Raw genomic sequence first — 24,646 nt, 5'->3', positions numbered from 1 at the left:
GCCGGTCTCACAGAAATCCCTGCTGGCACGCCTGCTGCCAGACCTGGCCGAAATAGCTCAGTTGGGAGAGCGTTAGACTGAAGATCTAAAGGTCCCTGGTTCGATCCCGGGTTTCGGCAGAGGAACAGTGACTGTGTGCTTTTGGTCGAGGGGCTGCAGTGTCCAAACGCCACCTGCTTTCTACTTGGATCCACCTAGCCTCATCACTATCTGCCTCTCAGATGGCCACAAGTCAGGACATGGCGGTTCCATGGTGTAATGGTTAGCACTCTGGACTTTGAATCCAGTGATCCGAGTTCAAATCTCGGTGGAACCTTAGCAACATTTTTGTGGCTGGGTGGGGGCAAACTGAAGCGTCTCGCAACTGCTGTCGTACCTGTGAAATTTGCTGTCTGGAACCGATTCGGAATTGGCAAAACATGGGCTCAAAAAGCAAATCCTTCGCTGGCTCGTTGGTATTGCGCTTCTAGGCTGATTGACTTAACTCTATGCTGCCAAGGTTCCATGGTGTAATGGTTAGCACTCTGGACTCTGAATCCAGCAATCCGAGTTCAAATCTCGGTGGAACCTGCTTTTGCCAGGAATGTGCCCAGGAGCCCATCCAAGAAAAAACTTTTACACAGCACTCATCCTCAAAAGCATGTCTCGGGAGTTCCCCTTGAAGTAAAAGGCCAAGTGGCCACCTGGAGAATGCAGGCATCAATCCCGCTACCTCTCGCTTGCGCCTACTGCTTTCCACCGGTTGAGCCAAAGTAAGCCCAAAGTAAGCCCACCTGAGCCAATCGCGTTTCTTCCTGGGGCTTACTTTTGACCAATCGTGTTTCCTCTTGTGGCTTACTTTTGACCAATCGCTTTTCGTTCCTGTGGCTAACTTTTGACCAATCGAGTTTCTCTCCTCTGGCTACTTTTGACCAATAGCCGTCGTCCGTTATTATCGTCATCTTTGCTACAGGTAAGACTATGATATATCGCTTTGTTTTATTTTAATATAATTTGTTTATATTCAGTGTGTATTTTTAGAAAATGAAACGTGTCAATGTAGTTAGATAGCATGTACAGCACAGGTTTTCCTTAGTACCTGTCAACCTGTTAACTTAATTTTTCCCATGATAAATAACGTACTGAGCAAAACATATTGCTAATGTTCAGATAAGTTAAAATCATCGGCCGTTAAGCTATATTGATGTCAACAATGATGTGTGTATTGTGTGTAAATAAAAGATAATGATTTAACAAAAAATACTTATATTTGGTAATAATACTAGTGACATCCGAGAGCCTGGGCCTATAAAATCGTTACCACCATCCCCCATCAAATTATATACTTCACATTCGACTGTTTTTTTTTACCACAGTAATATGGTTACGTTATAATGTTTTAATGCCGTTACATACACTTTTTTTAGCTACTAGGACAGGACATAATGAGACAAATATAACAAAACAACATTGTAAATACAAAGCAAAAACATCTTTTACATGTGAGGTCTCCAACACTGATGTTTTTGCTTTGTATATTACCATATTACCTTTACTGTGGTAATAAACATTACCATACACTGGCCTGATGATGAGTTTTTATGTGAAGTGTGTGTTGGTCTGTATATATATAAGATGCATCACAGATAGAGAGGTGGTACAAATACACAATATATATATAGTTACACACTTAACATACAGGTATCGCATCGATTTCTAGAGGTAATAGTCTCTTTCTTACATGTAGGGTGTTATAATGCCATTTACACACACTTAAAAAAATAAAAACCTAGGACAGGACATAATGAGACAGATATAACAAAACAACATTGTAAATACAAAGCAAAAACAAGTTTTGGTTTTTACATGTGATTAAGTGTGGTTGGTCTGTTGGTTGGTCTAATATTATATACACACATATATATATATATATATATATATATATATATATATATATATATATATATATATATATATATATATATATATATATATATAATATATATATAATATAATATAATATATACATATTAATATATATATATATATATATATATATATATATATATATATATATATATATATATATATATATATATATATATATAGTTACACACTTAACGGATAGGTACTGTTCGATGTCTTGAGGTAACAGTCACTTTCTGAGTTTCATTTCAGAAAATGTATATCAAGCCGACTCCTCATGGCGCCATCGGCAGAGGCGAAGCGCCTTGAAAATGTGGAGTCTGGAAGGGCCAAACCGAAAGAGGAGGTGCTGACAGAGGCCAGTACTTATGTCTGCACAAACGGTGGCGACCCCAATGACCAGTTTTTAGTACTGGCTCCCTGCAAACTTCAGTTTGGGAAGTACCAGGGCCAGAGATTTAGATGGCTCCTGGAAAACTCACTGGGGTACGCAGTTTATTTGGTGCTCAGCATTTCCACTGAGAAAGCGCAGACAAACCCATTGTCAGAAAATAAACAGCTGTTTCTACAGTACACTTCTGTTATTAGAGAGATGGCAGAAGAAGTGGAGAAGTACAAGAGGAAGCAGGATATGCAAGCAGAAGCCCGGGCAACTGGAGACCAGGGCTGCTTGATGGTGGAGTTTGGAGACTTCCAGGGTCGGTCCATGAAGGAAGTTTATGAGGACCAGAGAAAGGAAGCAAAGGACCTCATCAGGTACCTGGTTAAGGCAGATGCCAGGCCCAACACCAACATGGCCCTTTTCAAGGCGTACGTCCTGAAAAGACAGGCTTCTGCTGTGGGCACCAGTGGACATCAGCCTGCACGTCCACCTGCTGCCGCCACTGTCTCTGTACCTCCACCCTCAGCCTCCAGTACCTCTGCACCTCCACCCTCAGACATCCGAACTGGTGTACAACAGACCGCCACTGTGAAAGCGCTGTTAGCACGTGGCAAACATTTGTCTCCTTCACAGCTGGCGAGAAAAATCATGTCACCAGTTAAACCCTGTGAGTAGTGAATGTAAATATTGAATTTCCCATACAGCAGTTCAACATGTATTTATTTATCGTTATGGCAAACTTGTCATGTTTCTAGATCCATTACCGCAGTCCACTTTACCTCCTCCAGCAGCAGAACCTTCAACCAAACGTTTGGCCCAAAGGCAGATTTTCACTACTGGTAAGTAAGCACCATCTTGCATACGTTTGTCTTTTGTGTATTGTTCACAGTAATAGTTTTTACATTTCTGCTCCAGGCACTCCTGTTCCCACTGCTGAAGAAGATGATGAGGAGCTGGTATTTGCTGCATCACAATGTGAAGCACAGCTAAATACAGGTGTGGCATATGACAAATGCCAATATTGTTAACATGTTCAGTTATAAGTCACTTATAAGTTATTTGTTAATAATAAATTAATAATTTACAAAACATGACTATACAATAATAAATAATTAATAAGTAATACGCTAACCATTTATAAATGTTAGTTTTAAGACATAAGTTTTTGGTTTAATGATGAACTAATAATTTACTATAATCATATAAATATAACTTATTAAAAAGTGGTTTGCAAACAATATACAAATGTGCTGTAAGTTATGGTAAAAAATATAAATCATTATTTGAGTCTATTTAAGTATTTTAAGTATTTAGGTCAAACTTGTTTCAGTATCGTCTCTGATAATGGTTAATCTTAAACAAGTAATGAATAGACCATTAGTAAATGATCATTATAAGCTTGTCTGTGTTCAAACGCACAAACATGCAGAATTCGTAGGAATACTTTATAATTGGCACAGAACTTAATAGGTAACCAGTGTAGAGACGATAAAATTGGTATTATATGAACATATTTTCTTGTCCTAGTAAGAACTCAAACGTTTGGACACATCACTATTTGTAATGTTTTTGAAAGAAGTTTCTTCTGCTCATTAAGCCGGCATTTATTTGATCAAAAATACAGAAAAAATGTAATATTGTGATATATTATTACAATTTAAAATAATTGGTTTTCAATTTATTATACTTTAAATGATCATTTATTTCTGTGATCAAAGCTGAATTTTCAGTATCATTCCTCCAGTCTTTAGTGTCACATGATCCTTCAGAAATCATTTTAATATGATGATTCATTTTCAAACTTGTGAATATTTTTTTCATAACCTGTGAAACTTTTTTATATATAAACTTTATTACAGGCTCTAGGCCCAACCACAACACATACAAAAAAATAGAAAAACAACAACAACAACAAAAAAAGGCATAGATACATACACACACGCATACAGACATACTTGATTCATGAGAGCCTTAACAGGCACGCATACCAATGTTTCCACAAATATGATTGATATCTGACTGAGCTGCACCTAGGGCTTGTAAGCATCATTATAATACTGTTTTGAGACTCATCAAGTCGGGACATAAACTTAAACATTAGGTTCCTCAAGAGAGCCTGTAAAGTGCTTAACCTTGAGTCACAAAAGAGCTTACTTGCACTGGTACTCCTGGGCTTTTTCAGCAGTATCCTTAGGCAGTCATTATATGCTACTTGAAGTTTACGCAGGGTTTCTTTTTTGTAGCTGACCCACAATGGGGCTGCATACATAGGGGTACAGTATGCACGAAACAATTTCACTTTCACATCATCAGAACAGTAATGGAATTTCCGAACTAACATGTTTGCTTGGACATACAACATTCGTCTATGCCTATACATATCTGCATCATCTTCCATCTTGTCAGTGATGATGTGCCCAAGGTATTTCGTACAGTTAGATACACAGAGTGATTGCCCTGACAGATAAAACATTGGAAAGTGCAGCTTCTGATCCTCCTTGGTCCTACATATCAATACAGCGCTCTTGTTTGCATTGTACTGTACATCAAACTCAACCCCATACTCAGAGCATATATCCAACAGCTGTTGGAACCCAACAGTGCTGGGGGACATAATAGCCAAATCGTCTGCATACATCAGATGGTTTAACAGGGCATTCCCTATCATACAACCTGTCTTACATTTCCCCAACTGTTTCGACAGGTTGTCCATGTATAGGTTAAACAGGGCTGGAGACAGAAGCCCCCCCTGCCGTACTCCATTGCCTACACTGAAAGGTAATGATAGGAAATTTCCCCATTTAACTTGCATATGTTGCTTGGCATACCAGTAAACCAGGATACGTATGATGCATCCAGGCACACCCCTAAGAAAGAGTTTAGCAAAAAGCTTATGGTGATTCACTCTGTCAAATGCCTTGGAAGCATCAATAAACCCTAGAAACATTGTAGAGCCCTGCCTTCTGTAGGATTCAACAGCTTCTTTCAAGGCATAGATATAATACTTTATAATACTTTGATGAATAAAAAGTTTAAAAAAAAAAAAAAAAAAAAAAAAGAAGCAAATGTTTTAAAAATAGAAATCTTTTGTAACAGCGATAAACTCTACTGGTCAGTCATTTGGGGTCAGTAATTTTTTTTCTTTCTTTTTTAGAAATAAATCAATAATTTTATTCAGCAAGGATGTGTTCAATTAATAAAAATTGACAGTAAAGGATATTTATATTATTTTAAAAATGTTTTTATTCTGAATAAATGCAGTTCTTTTGAACCTTTTATTCATCAAATATATTAGTCAGCAGAACTGTCTCCAACACTCGTAATGAATCATCATTTTAGAATGATTTCTGAAGGATCATGATCACTGAAGACTGGAGGAACCACAATATATATCACAATATTAAAAAAAATATTCTGTATTTTTGATCAAATGATGTGCAAAAGAAACTTCTTTCAAAAACATTACAAATAGTAATGTGTCCAAACTTTTGGCCTGTACTGTATGCATATATATATATATATATATATATATATATATATATATATATATATATATATATATATATATATATATATATATATATATATATATATATATATATATACAGAGGTGGGTAGTAACGAATTACATTTACTTCGTTACATTTACTTGAGTACATTTTTTGGGTAACTTGTACTTTTAGAGTAAATTTAAAAATGGGTACTTTTACTCAAGTACATTTCTGGTGAAAGAACTGTACTTTTACTTCGTTACATTCGGTGGCGTTCCTCCGCTACTGTCAATGGTGATAGTTAATTATATATTTTAAAATAAGTTATGAATTGTTCGCAAGTCTCGCGAAACGTTGGAGAGGCTGCTTCGCGAGAGGTGGATACGCATCACCCGCATAAAATTAGCGCGCGTTTAGTCAGAAGATGATGGCCGAAGCAGAGGGAGATGTGTGAGCTACGGCAGATCACCCGTACGTGGCCTCATGTTCAGCCTGTTTTCAGTCAAAGATGTCAAAAAGAACAGTTTCATAATGTAATGCATGCTGTGTGCACCAATATGAACGGACATCTCAGCATACAATAATTCCAGCTCCAACCTGAGAGAGCAGTGGTAAGTGTAACAATGATGCCTATTTTTGAACACTATTAATGGTAAATTGGTAACTATGGTCACTTTTCCTTTATTGTAATACTATTTCACACACTGTCCGAGTGTTTTCCTCATATGCTCTCTTGTGCAAGCATTGACAAATCGTTTGAATCCTCCGAACACACGTCCACAAACAAACGTTCACATCTGCACATTTACATATCTTTTTTCTCATAAAACGAGCAACCTCATTGGCAAAATGTACATTTCTGCAAACCACAAAATACGTACTAATACACACTGCAGTTTCCAACAGAAATGAGCACTATCAGAAAAACTGCATTTTTTAGTCTATGGTTTGTAAACTAAAACATTTTGAATTTTGCGTCACAGACAGCTCCATGTTCTGCTTTTCTGATTCACCAGATTTGCTCGATAGCTCAGCTGATACAGATTTGTATTTGCAATGCGAAAAGCTTGAGAACGAACCCCGTGAAGAACGAGTCATGATAAAAGAGCTCAAAGACAAAGAGTTCTAAACACAAGCTAAAAATACATGGACATAATTTTATTTTTGTCACATTTGCTTTTGTTAACACTTTCGGGTAGGTTTAGTGTGGGTGTACGTTAAAAACACAACGTAACACAACATGTCAGATTCACGCAAATCTGTTCTGAAAAAAAAATGAGCTTTTAGCGCCACCCAGTGGACATTTCACTTTGAAACTGTCGCAATATGTACGTATTGGTACATATTTTGTGGTTTGCAAAAACGTTGCCATAGGTACTGATGAGATCAGGCTAAAAACGAAACAAATTGAATAGCCTAATGTAACATCTTGCATTTATACACATATCCGGACAGACAACAGTCTGCAGTGTATATATACATTTAAAAATGGGACTCTATTTTTAAGAATGCATATACTTATAAAAATATAAGAGCAAAGTATGTTTTAAAAAGAGCTGTGGTTAGCCCAGCACACCATTAATTTACACTGTTTAACCATTAAACACACACACACACACACACACACACACACACACACACACACACACACACATATATATATATACATATATATACATTTATATATATATATATATATATATATATATATATATATATATATATATATATATATATATATATATATATATATATATATATATATATATTTATATAGCTCTCTAAGTAGTCTGAAATTCAGGGTTTTTGGATCTTATCAATCAGATCGAAAGTAACTAGTAACTAAGTACTTGAGTAGTTTTTTCATCTAATACTTTTTTACTCTTACTCAAGTAACTATTACGATTGTTACTTTTACTTTTACTTGAGTAAATATTTCCGTAAGTACTTGTACTTTTACTTGAGTAAAGATTTTGGCTACTCTACCCACCTCTGTATATATATATATATATATATATATATATATATATATATATATATATATATATATATATATATATATATATACAGGATTTACAGTATTGCATACCACTTAATAATAATTTATGAATGTATTAAGTAATAATTAATAAATTACTTATAACTGAATTAACAAAACATTTATAAAATGTTAGCATATTACTTATTAAACATTAATAAATGTATAGTTATGTTTTGTAAATTCATCAACTAATAACTTATAAGTGACTTATAACTGTACATTTTTTAAAGTGTTACCCAAATGTTATAAGAATGTTTTGTAAAAACACACAAAAAATCTATTTGTTTTTAATATTTTTTGTTTAAAATACAGAATTATGTCACATCATGCTTCAAGCAGGATGCATTCTTTGAGTGCACTTCTTCAAAATCGTAAGGATGTCCAAAGGTGTCGGGGTATTTATTTGCGTTTCCGAACTTACCCGTTGTGAAACAATCGCCGGATAAGTTTTTCACTCCGCTTGCTCTTCTCACTCACTCTTTAGCTCCCCCTGAGCAGACAGGATCATGGAGTTTCATTGTTCTAATGATTAGTGGAACAGTTTTTTCCTTACTGTATATTTGTGCATGCTTCGTGTCTGAATTAATCGTGCCTCATTTTCATTACTCCATTTCATCTAATCCTCATCCTCAAAGAGCTTTATTGATTCCATATTCCTTACATCAATAAAGTGTACATTGCGTTCTTTGCTTTTTAACACTAGTACCATTTTCTTCACTGTTAATGATTATTAATACTTGTCCAAAATTATTGCTTCGCAGGCTGTTTGTGGGCTGAATTTTTGGCATATTACTATCAAATGCAGCAGTCATGCTTATATTGTTTTTTGTTACGATTCACTCAGAGGCCTGTGCTGGTCCGTCTCCATCAGCGGAAACTGCAAAACCACCAGATCTTCAACATCATCATCCACCAGCTGAGCTTCCAGTTCATTGGAAAGATCATCTTCCACCTTTCCAACATGAGTGGATCCGGAACACACTGTTTAAGGCCAACCTTCGAACCGGCAAGCCAGAACTAGTGTCCCAGCTGAAGCTTTGGTGGTACCCTCCTCAGCCCCCTTTAATTAACACTCAGCCACCCGCCTCACATGACCTCTTCTTCTGTCGGCCCCTTTTCTTATGGATGCCACTGAAGATGTGGTTATTTCCCCTTGTCTGTGTTTGCGTAGACTGTGTTAAGCACAGAATGACAGCTGTGCTTAACACAGCTATTGACCCTTGTATTCTTCCCTATAGGTCACAAAGAAACTGGCTGGTGCTGCTTCAGGAACAGCTGCCTGGTGCACAAATGTGGGGAACGAACCCGGCTGAGTCCTTGTCTCTGTGCTGACAGCTGCCGAGGGACATGGACTGGACTCCATGACAGCTGGTTTGATGAAACGCTACCGGGAGGCAGGAGAGGCAGCCCCAAAAGTGATGTACATGGACAGAGATTGCTGCAGTCAGCATGGCCAGTCTCAAGTGAAGGTCCTGTTTTCGGAGTAGGATGAGCTTGAAGTTTGCCTTGTCATCTGGCATTTCATGCAGCGATTTGCTGCAGGTGTCACGACAGAGGCTCTATAAGATCTTCATGGCACGTATGTCCACGTGCATCTTTCAGTGGGATCCAGAGGATATGGCTGCTCTTCGCCATGCAAAGGAAAGTGAGCTGGTGGCAAAGAAGACTGGCCACATCTCCGGAAAGGCAGTCAGTACTCGCATTACAAGGAGGGAGTTGGCACTGCACTGCCGAAGGAAGACCAGGGGGGTGGAGGAGACGACCAGATCAATTGGATCACTGATTGATCTGTTTGACAGTGCAGCCGGGAAGGACACTCTGGGAGTTCCTCTGCTGGACCACGAACGGATCCAGAGGATATGGAAAGAACAGCAGAAGCATGTACAGTGTATCCAAGATCCAGAGAACTTTCCACTGTATATGAAGACAGGGACACTGAAGAAGGGTGGTGTGGAGCTGTGCTGCTACAGGTGTGCCCGTGGCTCTACCTCCTTGGAGTCATTCCACCTGCACCTGAACCGTTTTATTCCAGGTATTACATACATATTTAATTACTTACTAATTTAATTACTAATTTAAAATATAAGCACTGTAACTGCTTCCATTACTTTAACGTAATGGCACTTTAATAAATGTCACACTCTACAGTAATGTTACAGTTCTTTTCTGATGTCATAAGCATTGACAAAGCTGTCTTGCCTGACAATCACTAGTAACCAGTTGTGTAGTCTAGATTTTTGTAGTGAGTATACTGTGATTTTTTTTTCCCTATACCAGCCTCATACTCACCCATCCCAGAGCGACACACAACAGGCAATACCACACTCACTAATGCATAAAGTATGCATGTACATGTAACTGAGAGCATTATTAAAGACTGCTTATGTAAAATTACTAAGTAAGAAGAGCATTTTTTGCAGTGTGTTTACTGCAGTTCCGTGTCGTGCATGCGTTCATATGCATATTCAGTAGTTAAAGCTTGCCGCCAAAACGTAACATTATTTCTAAACCATCTACTAATAAGCTCACATTCCAGTAACTTTACTCCCTGGGTTGCTGAAGGGATTCCGCTATCGTTCGTCAGCATTTTTCTTTATTATTCAGTTGTGGTAGTCCCTCGATGAAACATTGTAAAACCAGGAACAAAATGTCGTTGTAACAAGCGATGATTGGTAGAGTAGCAGCATGTAGTCTGACATGTTTCTTGCTCAGGACACAACAAGATTTTAGGAGTAAAAATCGCGTAATCGCAACAGACAAAAAATATCGTGCACTGCAAAAAATGCTTTTCTTACTTAGTATTTTTCATCTTGTTTCTAGTCAAAATATATAAAAATTCTTACATTAAAAAATATTTACTAGACAAGTAAAAATGATTGACTTGTTTTTGGGAAAAAATACACAAAATTAAGAGTTATTGCTTAAATTAAGATAATAATTTGCCATTGGGGAAAGAAAAATAATCTTGTTTTCTGTTTGAATTAAGACTATTTTTCTCCCCCCTTTGGAATATTATTTTGCTCATTTTAAGCAAAACCCGTTCTCCAGGTGACATATTCATATAACATTTAAGGATAAATATTGGTAATCAGACAGTTGGCAGCACCCAGTGACTTCCACAGTAGGAAAAAATATAAATTATGAAAGTCAATGCATACTGCCAACTGTCTGTTTACCAAAAAATTTCAAAATATCATCTTTTGCATTAAACAGAAGAAAGGAACTCACACAGTTTTGGACCAAATGAAGGGTGAGGAAATTATAACATAATTTTCATTTTTGGGTGATCTATACCTTTAAGAGCTAAATTTAGCCTTAAATGTTATATGAAAATGGTACCTGAAACACAGGTTTTATCAGCTGTTATCTACCTAACTTACTGTCCCTCCAACCTCCACTCTGACCAAGGATGCTTGTTTTTAAATTCCCTAGCCTGACTTTCTGTCGACAAGGCTGGTCAGAAGTTCCCATTTCTCTCATAATCTGAAATTTCACGAGTTCACACTTACATCAATTAAATAGAGTAAAGATTATGCGTATTTGGCGTGCTGTCCGGGGAGGGCTCCGGGCTCGGAAATTTTGCCCGAACCCAGAGTATCCCCCCAAAAAGCAAAGAGACAAGGACAGCCACCAGAGACCCCTCAAATACGCATAGAAATGGTGGGCTGCCTGGTTACCTGGCCAGGAGGGCCCGAGTTGCCTTTGATGGGAGCCGCTCATGGCATCAGATGGAAAAACCCTACCAGCCGATAGCTGAGACGCAGGATAGTTTAGAACACCTGGCCGGGAGGGCTCTTTCAACATCCGATGGGAGGCCAATGCTCACTGTATCAGATGGAAAAACCCTACCAGCCAATAACTAAGAAGCAGGGTGGTTTGGAACAACCTGGCCGGGAGGACCCGTGTTGCCTCTGGTGGGAGTTCACAGCGCCTCTCGGGACGGGCCCTACTGGCTGGTAAATATGGAGCGGTCAGAATTTAGGGTGACTGATCGGTAAGGCCTTTTTCAATATCCGATGGGAGGCCAATGCTCACTGTATCAGATGGAAAAAACCCTACCGGTCGAAAGAAAGGGGAGCACATGATTTAGTCCGTCCAGCTCAGCCGGGAGCGTCCCGGCTGGTGGACAGGGGGCGCGCTGTTTGGAACGGCCGATCGGGAAGGCTCAGCCCTCATCTGAGAGGAGATCAATACCGACCGATAGACGGGACGACGCAATTTAAAGAAACGACTGACCGAGGGGGCCCACCCAGCCAGATAGATAGAGAATAGTTTTGTTTTTGTTTTTTTTTAAGGCTAAGACAGACGATACATCGTATCGAGTGTATAGGCTGTGTAAAGGGGCTGATAGCCTGTAACGAAAGGTATGAATGCATTTGTGAGTATATGTAGTGTTATGGGTTATCTGTCAGGGTGGATGGGCTGTGATTGTACGCATTGCTGCGGCAGTAGGGAAATTAGCCAGAGAGGCTGAGCTCGAGAGGAAACAGCACTGCTGCGGCAGTGGAGAAGTTAGCAGTGGAGTGAAAAATGGAGTGAAAAATTGGGCAGTGGAGAAATTAGCCAGAGAGCCTGAGCTCCAGCGGGAGCAGAGGGAACAGCACTGCTGCGGCAGTGGAGAAATTAGCCAGAGAGGCTGAGCTCCAGCGGGAGCAGAGGGAACAGCACTGCTGCGGCAGTGGAGAAATTAGCCAGCGAAACTGAGCTCCTGAGGGAGCAGAGGGAACAGCACTGCTGCGGCAGTGGAGAAATTAGCCAGAGAAACTGAGCTCCTGAGGGAGCAGAGGGAACAGCACTGCTGCGGCAGTGGAGAAATTAGCCAGAAAAACTGAGCTCCTGAGGGAGCAGAGGGAACAGCACTGCTGCGGCAGTGGAGAAATTAGCCAGAGAGGCTGAGCTCCAGCGGGAGCAGAGGAAACAGCACTGCTGAGGCTGTGGAGAAATTAGTCAGAGAAGCTGAGCTCCTGCGGAAGCAGGGGGAACAGCGCTGCTGCGGCAGGGGAGAAATTAAGCCAGAGAAATTCCGCTTCTGCCGGAACGGAAGGAACAACACTTCTGCAACAGAGGAGAAAAGGTTAGATGAACAAATGGAGAAACAAATTGTGCATCCAACTGGGACTCTTATTTTGAAATGTCTGTTTGATTATTGCGGGATGCTCCTCCAGATCCATATGAGGGAGAAACTGCCTGCGTCCCAATTCGCCTACTTTTACTACGACCGAAAAGTATGTAATCTTTTTGTGAAGAAAAGTACATCCTTTCAAGTGTGTAGCAGAAAATTGCGCAAGCTTTGGGACATACTACTTCATTTTTTTAAACAACTCTGTAGCTTAGTTACATGTATCCCATCATCACCATTTAACTGCCCTGACAATCGTCGTCAGATTTGTCACAGTTAAAATCCTACACATTCAGTTTAATTTCCTACCGCATCGGATAGCTGCACGTTCATTGCCATGTGTGGGTCTTTAATGCAGAGACTCCTCTCATGTTTTCGCGGTTTAGATATAATGACGCATTTAAAGCTACTGGCCAAACATGAAGACTGTCATTTGGAATGACTAAAACCTATGTTTTTGCGTACATCACATTATTGTGTAGTGGCCCCTTTAAGAAATTGATCACTTGATTTATGACGTGCACTACGTGTTGATGATGTAGAATAGCGGTATCTTCAGTGTGATGGCAGCAACGGTAGATAATACGTCTTGCTCTACCTTCTTGTGATAATATTTGATTACTTTTATTTGAGACGCTATGAAAGAGTGAATCCCTCATGAGGCAGCGAGTGTCTGTGTACCTATCGTTAAACGTGTGAAATACAGACTTTTTGCCTTCATGCTCTTTGTTTTCATGATTCAACGTGAGTTATCTGGGTCAAAGCGTTACACATTGATCATAAGAATTTGCCTAGCATTATAATGCACGGTATTCATTGACCGCACACTGCTCTGAACTTAAACATTCTTAAGCATTGTAGTGTGCAGGCTATAAAATCCTCTGAAACGTGAAGCTCACGTTTATTTAATGAAATCATGGCCTTTGAGGTTTACAGAATCATGATATACGTTTTCTCTCCCCAGAATATGAGATGGCTTAAAACTGTGCAGCTTACTGTAAGGTATTGGTATTATATAAAAAAAAATAATTAAAAAACGGGTTAAATACATTTTACAGTTTGGTCCGGATTTCTGACGTTCGAGAAGAGCATGACATGACTCAAACGTAATGAAGTCGTTGAATTTATAAGAAGAAACTGTTCAAACATAAAAATAAAATAGTACGGACTCACTTCAATTTGTGAGGTAAACATTTAACCATCAGTGCAAGAGATGCACATCAACTTAATTTTAGGGTAGGCTACTGTTATTTGCTGACATCAAACTTGGAGAGGAGAGAACACAAGTTTACCTGATTGATGTGGCCAGAAGGATAATTCTGCTTAATTTTATCATCAGTTTAACATTGATTGATGCTCTTTGACACGAGGGGGAGGCTGGGGCTTGAGTAAATTGCGGGGCCCTACGCAACTTGCGTAGTGAGCGTATAGGGCTGTTCGGCTCTGCTTGTGCTGGCTAACCAACAACAATAAACATGCAGAGGAAGACAGACCAAGAAATGCATTCCCAGCTAACAGGGAACGTTCTCAGAACGTTGGCTAACGTTCTCTGAAAGTTCTCTCAAAGTTATCAAAAAAACGTTCTTGCAGTAACGTTATTAGAACGTTGTGCCAATGTTATTTGCTATTGAGAAACATTCTAAAAACGTTAGCTATAAAACGTTATTCTTGTTAGTGGAAGGTTTTAAAAACGTTACTACATTAAAAAAGTATTAGTCATTACAAATTAGTCATACAGCTTTTTTCTCAAACTTCAGATACATAATTTGTATATCCAGAGACAACTTAATGACACTTAAATGCTATTTTCGTGTATATATTTATTTTTTGTACAATCAGAAGAAAAATCTAGTAAACTAATTATATATTAAATATAAATGTAATATAAATATAAAAGTCAATTATAAAAGTGGAGTTAGCTTTTTTTAGGAAAGAATAAGATGTCAATAAACAAAAGCAAGTACATTAAAGGAGAAAACCGGAATATTTTATTTGATCATACTCCACACCCTTATAAGAACGTTATTTAACGTTCTTAGAACCTAATGAGAACGTTAATACAACGTTCCACAAACTGGACATTTCAACATTCCTAGAACATTCAAAAACATTTTTAGAACTTAATGGGAACGTTAGGGAAACGTTCTTATAACCTAAAATTGTTAGCTGGGTTATAGCCTGCCTGTCCAGCTTAGCAAGACAACAGAAGAGATGCACATCAACTTAACTTTACTGTTATTTGCTAACATCAAATTTGGAGAGGAGATAACACAAGTTTACCTGATTGCTGTTCCTGCAATTCACTCTTGTGGTGTTTTTTTCCCCCTTTTCATGGCCAGAAGGATAATTCTGCTTAATTTTATCATCAGTGTTTACAACATTGATTGACGCGCTTTGACACAAGGGGGAGGCGGGGCCTTGAGTAAATTGCGGGGCCCTACGCAGCTTGCGTAGTGAGCGTATAGGGCTGCTCGGCTCTGCTAGGTAATGAAGATATATAAAGGTGTATATATTTCGTCGCTGCCTGATGAAACTCAGTATGTCCAAAACGGTTACTTTTCAGGAAGTGAAAAAAACAGTATTTCAAAAGCAGTTGAATGTAGTGTTGTCATACTTGGTATGGCATCTCTACATGTAACCATATTCTTGCCAGTGTAATGATACAATCCACATTTGACCAAAATTGAGTTTAAATGGACACACGTGCATATTTTACAGTAACGGTGGTCGATACACATTCTTCTGATCATTAATTAGAATGGCCAAGTCGCGTTTCATATTTCACAATCATTTTCAGCATTTATTTGCGCATATTCTCAGTTAACCCTTAAATGCATGACTGTTTCGCCAAGCATTCTTACATATTCGGGTCGTTAGCGATCCGGATCTATATTTAACGTGGCTAGATCTCTACCTGTCGTGATAATAAAACTCCTAATGTTAGAGTAGCCTAACACTTGCAGAAGAATAAAATAAAACCTATTTGGTTACCTTTTGGAGCTTGGAAGGGTTCAGTGTGAGCAGATGTTTAATACCATCATCATTTGTCCTCGTCAGAGCTCGTTTACCAGTACATTCAGCATCTGACTCATATTCACGATCTCGAGCATTTTCTCCAAACTCTTTTTCAACGTCTTGAAATCACTATTTTGATCTCTGACAGCTTCTTGACCACATCCATCATCAAGAGACAGTGATACTAATATTTGATTGTTTTAGTAGGCTACTTGCTCTCTGCAGTAAATCACTAAGCCATTTCAAGTTTTGAAGATATAATTAGTATTGTTTCGTTTTCTGTCAGAGGTAACTATGAGTCAAATGTCACTTCATCATTGCGTATCAGACATTGTCACCTTGTGAAATAAAGGTGAATTGCGGCCAATTTCGTCATTATGGATGAATTTATCATTGTGCAAAAAAATATACGTACCCCACAAAACTACACACCTCAGGTCGTAAACGACCCTATACAATTTTGACAAAAAACTAGTGAAAAAACAGGCATTCAATTATAATTATATAGATTTTTTTCTTGTTATGGATTGATTGAGGAATACTAAAGGCGGGCGTACACGGTGCGATTTTTGCTGTCGTACGAACTCGCAGACGATTTTTTTTTTCTCGGGAGAAATCGCGTGGACATCGTGGATGCTCGTATGGTCGCGGCTCGCACCGTGTGAGAGGAAATACGAGACGAGCCGAGCACGTTAAGAGCACCTTCCGACCTTACGATCATTTTTAAACATGTTTAAAAAGTTCGGGGAGTCGGCCCGATTTTTACCAGCATATGGCTGTCCCCTATTGCCAAATCATGCACAAGCACGTCACATAGGCTCAATCTATGACTATTATTAGCTCAGTGGCTGCAAACATACAGCGTTCACACACACACACACACACTTTCTCTCTCTCACATGCACTCTTCTCTCTCCCTCTGGTTGTTTCGGTTAAAAGGTTCTCTGCTTTTCAACAAATCATTTGCACACATTTTTTCTTTATTTTTTGTATCTGAAGCTATAGCAGCAACATTGAACGCTCACTATAAACAATGGACAAATGGAGTCTTTAAACGTCTCAGATGTAAAGTTATTTTCTGTCAAAGTGACTCAAAAATGAATTGGAGTCAATGGGATGCTAACAGCAGGTGATGGCTTGGTTAGCAATGGCAGCCCCTAGGGGTGGAACACTTTCCGAGCGCTAGATTACCCCCTTGTTATTTTTGCACCGCGGAACGTTTTTCAATGAATGAGTTTTGACGGAACAATTATACTGGAACACCAACTAGCGCTCCGGAGTCACGACTGGGAAATTTTGTTTTAAAAAACGAAAGAATGGAAGCGTCGTCAAGAGCATGGTTGTGAGCAAGCTATACAACAAGGAATTTGCATATCACCGCAGCACATCGAGCCTCAAATATCACAAATATGCTTTTGCTACACTTAATGGCAAACATTGCGCTGGTCTGCTGGACTGAAATAAATAAACAATATTTTGTTGATTAAGCTTATTGTGGCAAGGGGGGCGTGATTCAGCGAGGTCTGCAGCGGGAGAGAGAGCCGCGGGACGAGCGGTAAGTGAGTGGGTTGGACGCAGATTAATAACACCTGTCTCTTGTTCCAGTAATGAGCGCGGAGAGGGTATAAGACATCAGTGGAACCGGAGACCAGGGAGAGAGAGAGGGACTGCTGACGCGACACACACGGACACTGAGAAACTGAGCACGTTGACCCGGAAGCGGATGTTTAACCGGAACCCGGAAGTAACTGAGAGAAATACACACTCGCTGAGAGTGTACAGAGACTGAGTTTGATTTATAAATAAAAGCGTCAGCAGTCAAGCCGACCCCCGTGTCCTCTTCCTTCCTCACAAAACGAACTTTATCACACTGGTGCCGAAACCTGGGAATGAAGTAGGACCGCGCCGCCGCCATGCAGACGCCCTCCGCCACGCCATTTGCGGACATCATCACCTCCCTCGCGGCCCTCCACCAAGACCAACACCAGGCGATGCTGGACCTGCGGGCAGATCAAGAGCGCCGCTTTGAGGCGATTGTCCGAGGCCAGCAAGAGGACCGCGAGAGGTTCCGGAGCTGGATGGATCGGGAGGTTCGCGCCGAGGCCGCCGGGCTGGCCAGCGCACCGGTGCACGTGCCCCTACACAAAATGGGGCCAGAAGACGACCCGGAGGCCTTCATAGACTTGTTCCAGAAGGCCGCGGAGGCCTGCGGGTGGCCCCGGGCACAGTGGCCGGTGCGCCTTATTCCATTACTATCAGGAGAAGCCCAGGCGGCCGCACAACAGCTGCCGGTGGCGAACCTCCTGAAGTACGACGACCTGAAGAGGGCCATCCTTCAGCGGGTCGGCCGGAGCAGCACCGCCAGAGGTTCCGCTCCATGGAATGGGACGAGGCCGGCTGACCCTTCGCAATGGACCAACAGCTCCGGGACTCGTGCCGCAGATGGCTCTTGGCCGGCGGAAGCGATGTGGACCATATCGTCGATCTGGTGGTGCTGGAGCAGTTTATCACTCGGCTCCCAAGGAAGACCGCCGCAGGGGCGGCGGGTAGGCCTGGGCTGGCCTGCTGGCGGTGCGGTGATCCGGATCATTTTGTGGACCGATGTCCGATGATGGACATTGGAACAATGATCCGGATCCCGAACGTCCAGCGGACCACCCCCGATCAAGCAGGAGAGTACCAAATTCCTGTGAGTATCAAGGGGGGTACATATCAGGCTTTGGTGGATTCAGGATGTAACCAAACCTCGATTCATCAAAGCCTGATGCAGCCTGGGGCATTGGATACAAGCCGCATGGTTAAGGTGCGGTGTGTGCACGGGGATGTGGTGGAATATCCGGTTGTCCCAGTCACGATACAGTTTCGGGGGAAAAAGCATAATGTAGAGGTGGCGGTTAGTCCACACCTCCGGCATCCGCTAATTCTGGGGACGAATTGGCCCGCCTTTCCGGCTTTGTTGGGGTCGCTATGCGCGGATGCCGCTTGGGAGAAAAAGGCGAGGAGGGGGGCGGCGCGAGTGCAGCTTGGAGAGACTGAGACGGGACCCTTGGGGACAGCTTCAGAGGAACCGAGCGGGATCGAGAGACTGATTCTCTCGGACCGCGATGACTTTCCTCTGGAGCAGTCACAAGATGAGACCCTCAAAAATGCCTTCCAGCAGGTCCGATCGATTGACGGCCAGCCTCTCCAACCTGCCTTGCCTGTCTCGTATCCGTATTTTGCCATAATAAAGGATCGGTTGTATCGAGTGACCCAAGACACTCAGACAAAGGTAGATACAACCCAGTTGTTAGTACCAAAGAGCCGCCGGGAAATGCTTTTCCAGGCGGCTCACTCGAATCCAATGGCGGGCCACCTGGGACAGGCGGCCACGCTGAATCGCCTCATGACCCGATTTTTTTGGCCAGGCATTCATGACAATGTGCGCAGGTGGTGCGCGTCTTGTCCGGAATGTCAGTTGGTGAATCCACTGGCCGCCCCAAAAGCGCTGTTGTGCCCCCTTCCATTAATGCAGGTCCCCTTCGAGAGAATTGCGATGGACCTCATCGGGCCATTAGAGCGATCCGCACGCGGACATCGTTTTGCGTTAGTCATCGTGGACTACGCAACACGATATCCGGAGGCAATGGCTCTCCGCAACATCTCCGCGTAGAGTGTTGCGGACGCACTGTTTCAACTGATCTCCCGAGTGGGGATTCCGAAAAAAAATCCTCACTGATCAAGGCACGGCGTTTATGTCACGCACGTTAAGCGAACTCTACGGATTATTGGGCATTAAATCCATTCGAACAAGCGTCTATCACCCACAAACGGACGGCTTGGTCGAACGGTTTAATCGCACTCTTAAATCCATGATCCGTAAGTTCGTAAAGGAAGACGCCAAAAATTGGGATCGGTGGTTAGAACCCCTCTTATTTGCCGTGCGGGAGGTTCCGCAAGCCTCCACGGGGTTTTCCCCCTTTGAGCTTCTCTATGGACGGCAGCCCCAGGGGGTGCTGGACGTCCTACGAGAAACTTGGGAGGAGGGACCTTCTTTGGCCAAGAACGAAATTCAGTACGTGCTGGACTTGCGAACAAAACTCCACACCTTGGGGCGGCTATCTAGGGAGAATTTGTTGCAAGCCCAGGACCGCCAGAGCCGGTCATATAACAGGGGTACGAAGCTACGCAAATTCACACCGGGAGAGAAAGTGCTCGTATTACTCCCTACGTCGAGCTCTAAATTAATGTCAAAGTGGCAGGGGCCGTTTGAGGTCGCACGACAGGTTGGAGACCTCGATTATGAAGTGATACGATCCGATAGGAACGGGGCACATCAAATATACCACCTCAATCTCCTTAAGAAATGGAATGAGGTGGAATCAGTGTTGTTGGCAACGGTGATCGGGGGAGAGGATGATCTCGGGCCAGAGGCGAGCATCAAAGCACAATCGGTCGCGCTGGCCCCTGGGGGAGATCACCTCTCACCGTCCCAACTCACTGATTTATCAAAGCTACAGGCGGAGTTCGCCGACGTGTTTTTGCCCCTACCGGTACGTACCAATTTGATTTAGCACCATATCGAGACCGAGCCGGGCGTGGTAGTTCGCAGCTGGCCGTATCGCTTGCCTGAACACAAGAAAAAGGTGGTTCAGGAAGAATTAGGGGCAATGCTCGATATGGGAGTAATAGAGGAGTCCAACAGTGACTGGGCGAGCCCGATAGTTTTGGTCCCTAAGACCGACGGCTCGGTCAGGTTCTGTGTGGACTACCGCAAGGTGAATAGAGTGTCGAAATTCGACGCTTATCCAATGCCGCGGGTTGACGAGTTGCTTGATCGGCTGGGCACGGCTCGATTTTATTCGACATTGGACGTAACAAAGGGCTATTGGCAGATCCCCTTGTCTCCATTTTCCAAAGAAAAGACAGCTTTCACCACGCCGTTTGGATTGCACCAATTTGTCACGCTTCCTTTCGGGTTGTTCGGGGCGCCCGCTACCTTTCAGCGCCTCATGGACAGGATTTTGCGTCCCCATGCCGCATATGCTGCTGCCTATCTGGATGATATCGCGATTTACAGTCATGATTGGCAGCGGCATATGCAGCATGTCAGGGCGGTCTTGAGGTCGCTGAGGGGAGCGGGGCTCACGGCCAACCCGAAGAAGTGTGCGATTGGGCGGGTGGAAGTAAGGTATCTGGGCTTCCACTTGGGTCATGGACAGGTGCGTCCCCAAATTGATAAGACCGCCGCAATTGCAACCTGTCCGAGACCCAAGACCAAAAAGGAGGTAAGGCAGTTCTTGGGGCTGGCGGGATATTATAGACGGTTTATACCAAATTATTCGGACCTCACCAGCCCTTTGACTGACCTTACTAGAAAGGGGCTACCAGATACGGTCCAGTGGACGGAGCCGTGCCAGCAGGCCTTCACCCAAGTTAAGGCTGCTCTATGTGGCGGGCCGCTTTTACACTCCCCTGACTTTTCTCTCCCTTTCTTGTTGCAGACTGACGCGTCGGACAGGGGGCTGGGCGCAGTCCTGGCCCAGGAGGTGGAGGGGGGAGAGCGGCCGGTGCTGTACATTAGCCGCAAGCTCTCAAAGAGAGAGGCTAAGTACAGCACCATCGAACTGTACTTACTGAACAGCACCATCGAACCGTTAACTAACAAACTCCTGGATCTCGGACTGAACTCTTCTCTCTGTCACTGGATTGAAGATTTCCTCACTGGCAGACCTCAAGTGGTGAGAGTAGGACAGTTCACCTCCACCTCCATCACCGTGAGTGTGGGAGCTCCACAGGGCTGTGTCCTCAGTCCCCTGCTCTACTCTCTCTACACGCATGACTGTTTTTCCACACACAGCTCCACCTCTGTCATCAAGTTTGCGGATGATACTGTTGTCCTGGGCCTCATTTCCAACAACAATGAGACCGCATACTTGAATGAGGTGGAGCAACTGACATCATGGTGCCAAGACAACTGTCTCCTTCTGAATGTGAACAAGACCAAAGAACTGATTGTGGACTTCAGGAAGAGACAGCAACGGTCATATTCCCCTCTCATGATCAGCGGGACACCTGTAGAGAGAGTGAGCAGCTTCAAATACCTGGGTGTGAACATCTCCGAGGACCTGACCTGGACTGCACATATCCAGTCTCAGGTGAAAAGGGCCAGGCAAAGACTGTACCACCTGCGCCAGCTGAGGAAATTCCGGGTCTCACCAGCTATCCTGAAAACTTTCTATTCAGGGGCGATAGAAAGTTTACTGACTCAGTGCATCACAGCGTGGTATGGTAACAGCACAAGTCACGACCTCAAAGCCCTGCAAAGAGTGGTGCGCTTGTCCGAGCGCATCTCAGGGTCAGCTCTCCCGTCTCTGCAGGACATCTACATCAAACGATGCAGAGGCAGAGCTACAAAAATCATCAAGGACATTAATCACCCGGCCAACCCCCACTTCACCCGGCTGCCTTCTGGTAAGCGCTTCCGTAGCCTGATGGCCAAAACTGAGAGACTCAGGAGGAGTTTCTTCCCACAGGCCATCAGACTCCTGAACGCTGTCACTTAACAACATGTGACTTCACCTCACTCAGTATTAACAAACTCACATACTGATATTGCACTGCACTTTATTCTTGTGTTCATGTAACTACTCATTATAATGCTGTTTGCACATTACACTCCTGCACTTCTGTTATCCACGTATTTATTTTTAATCCAGTCTCCAGTTTACTTTATCTCACTTATTTTATTCCACATCTCTTATTTCTTTACTTGATTTATTCATAATTCTACATATGTATATATATAGCACCTTATCCTATTCCTATTTTATAATTTATTGTGCTTTTTTTGTTAATTGTTATTTGCTGTCCATGGAGCGGACCTGTCTACATTTCACTGCCGGTTGTATTCTGTATAACTGTGTATGTGACAAATAAAACTCTTGAACTTGAACTTGAACTTGAAAAGGAGTGCCTTGCCATCAGGTGGGCCGTTCTCACCCTCCGCTACTACCTTCTGGGGCGGGAGTTCACCCTCTGTTCGGACCACGCTCCTCTCCAATGGCTCCACCGCATGAAGGATACCAACGCGCGGATCACCCGTTGGTATCTAGCTCTTCAGCCGTTTAAGTTCCAGGTTGTCCACAGGCCGGGTGCTCAGATGGCTGTGGCCGACTTCCTCTCCAGAAATGGGGGGGGGGGGGGCTGCAGGCCGGACGGCTCCCCGGCCTGAGTCGGGCGGTGGGGGTATGTGGCAAGGGGGGCGTGATTCAGCGAGGTCTGCAGCGGGAGAGAGAGCCGCGGGATGAGCGGTAAGTGAATGGGTTGGACGCAGATTAATAACACCTGTCTCTTGTTCCAGTACTGAGCGCGGAGAGGGTATAAGACATCAGTGGAACCGGAGACCAGGGAGAGAGAGAGGGACTGTTGACGCGACACACACGGACACTGAGAAACTGAGCACGTTGACCCGGAAGCGGATGTTTAACCGGAACCCGGAAGTGACTGAGAGAAATACACACTCGCTGAGAGTGTACAGAGACTGAGTTTGATTTATAAATAAAAGCGTCAGCAGTCAAGCCGACCCCCGTGTCCTCTTCCTTCCTCACAAAACGAACTTTATCACACTTATGTATTCAGTCATTATTCAATGGTATACTAAAAATACATGTGAAAAATTACTTCTCATTGTTCTCAGGTCAAATATTTATATGCAATTAAAATGCGATTAATTTCGATTAATTAATTACAAAGCCTCTAATTAATTAGATTATTTTTTTTAATCGAGTCCCGGCCCTAATTTCTATATTATATTTTAATCTGTTATATTTTAAAATATATGACAGACAGTGTACATTAGATTATTTCATATTTACCATGTATACAATATATATGATAATTATATACTATGTAATATAAATCAATATATTTAAGACATATTCCCATAAAAATCTGATTATATTATCCAGTACATTGAGGTATATTATCTCATATAATTTTACATATATATTTACATATATATACAATGACTCTTCCAATATATAATTTCATATATTGTAGGATATATTTCAATATACATAGCAATAAATTGAATAGTATAATAATATGTATATATTCAATATATGAAAACGGCAATAATTGCAGTATTGTCCCATATATTGCAATATATAACTTGCATATATAATATATTATTATATAATATATCATATGATATATTACCATGTAAATTTCACAATATATGGAGACACATGAAATATATTGTCAACTAATATATTGAGAAATATATTTTTGTTGCGTAAGGGTTGTGTGATCGCGGCCAGCTCGCGGTGCAAACAGCCGTGCCGTGTACCAGCTGATTTGATGCGATGATCAAATGAAATGACTCGTAGCGTCTGCAATATCTCACAACCTTCCGAGTGTCCGAATTCGCACAGTGTACGCCCGCCTTAAGAAGGTTGATGTCTAACTTTAAAAAATGAATGAGGAGCAGGGTAGTGACGTCTGCATTTAAGGGTTAACAAAGGCTCTGTGTAGTAACAGCTGCTCTATGTTAAATCAAGCACCTGAGGGAATTTACCGCTGATTAGAGAATGTCTCAGTTACGTATGTAACCCTCGTTCCCTGAGGAGGGAACGGAGACGTAACGTCAGTGACTGACGAATGGGGGTTTCGCTTAGAAGCCTATCATCTCCGAGACTAGAAAGCGCCCAATG

General features: G+C 42.2%; 3 non-coding genes across 3 annotated transcripts; all 3 read left to right on the top strand.

The window, feature by feature from the left end:
* Positions 1-46: 46 nt before the first annotated feature.
* Positions 47-119, top strand: trnaf-gaa (transfer RNA phenylalanine (anticodon GAA)). Its single transcript has one exon. It is a non-coding gene; the product is annotated as a tRNA-Phe (tRNA).
* A 125-nt stretch (positions 120-244) lies between these two features.
* trnaq-uug (transfer RNA glutamine (anticodon UUG)) lies at positions 245-316 on the top strand. Its single transcript has one exon. It is a non-coding gene; the product is annotated as a tRNA-Gln (tRNA).
* A 182-nt stretch (positions 317-498) lies between these two features.
* trnaq-cug (transfer RNA glutamine (anticodon CUG)) lies at positions 499-570 on the top strand. Its single transcript has one exon. It is a non-coding gene; the product is annotated as a tRNA-Gln (tRNA).
* The last annotated feature ends 24,076 nt before the right edge of the window (positions 571-24,646 follow it).

The sequence above is a fragment of the Pseudorasbora parva genome, chromosome 20 (assembly GCF_024679245.1).
Source record: "Pseudorasbora parva isolate DD20220531a chromosome 20, ASM2467924v1, whole genome shotgun sequence".
In the NCBI taxonomy this organism is placed as follows: Eukaryota; Metazoa; Chordata; class Actinopteri; order Cypriniformes; family Gobionidae; genus Pseudorasbora; species Pseudorasbora parva.
This window is presented reverse-complemented; position numbering and strand designations above follow the sequence as displayed.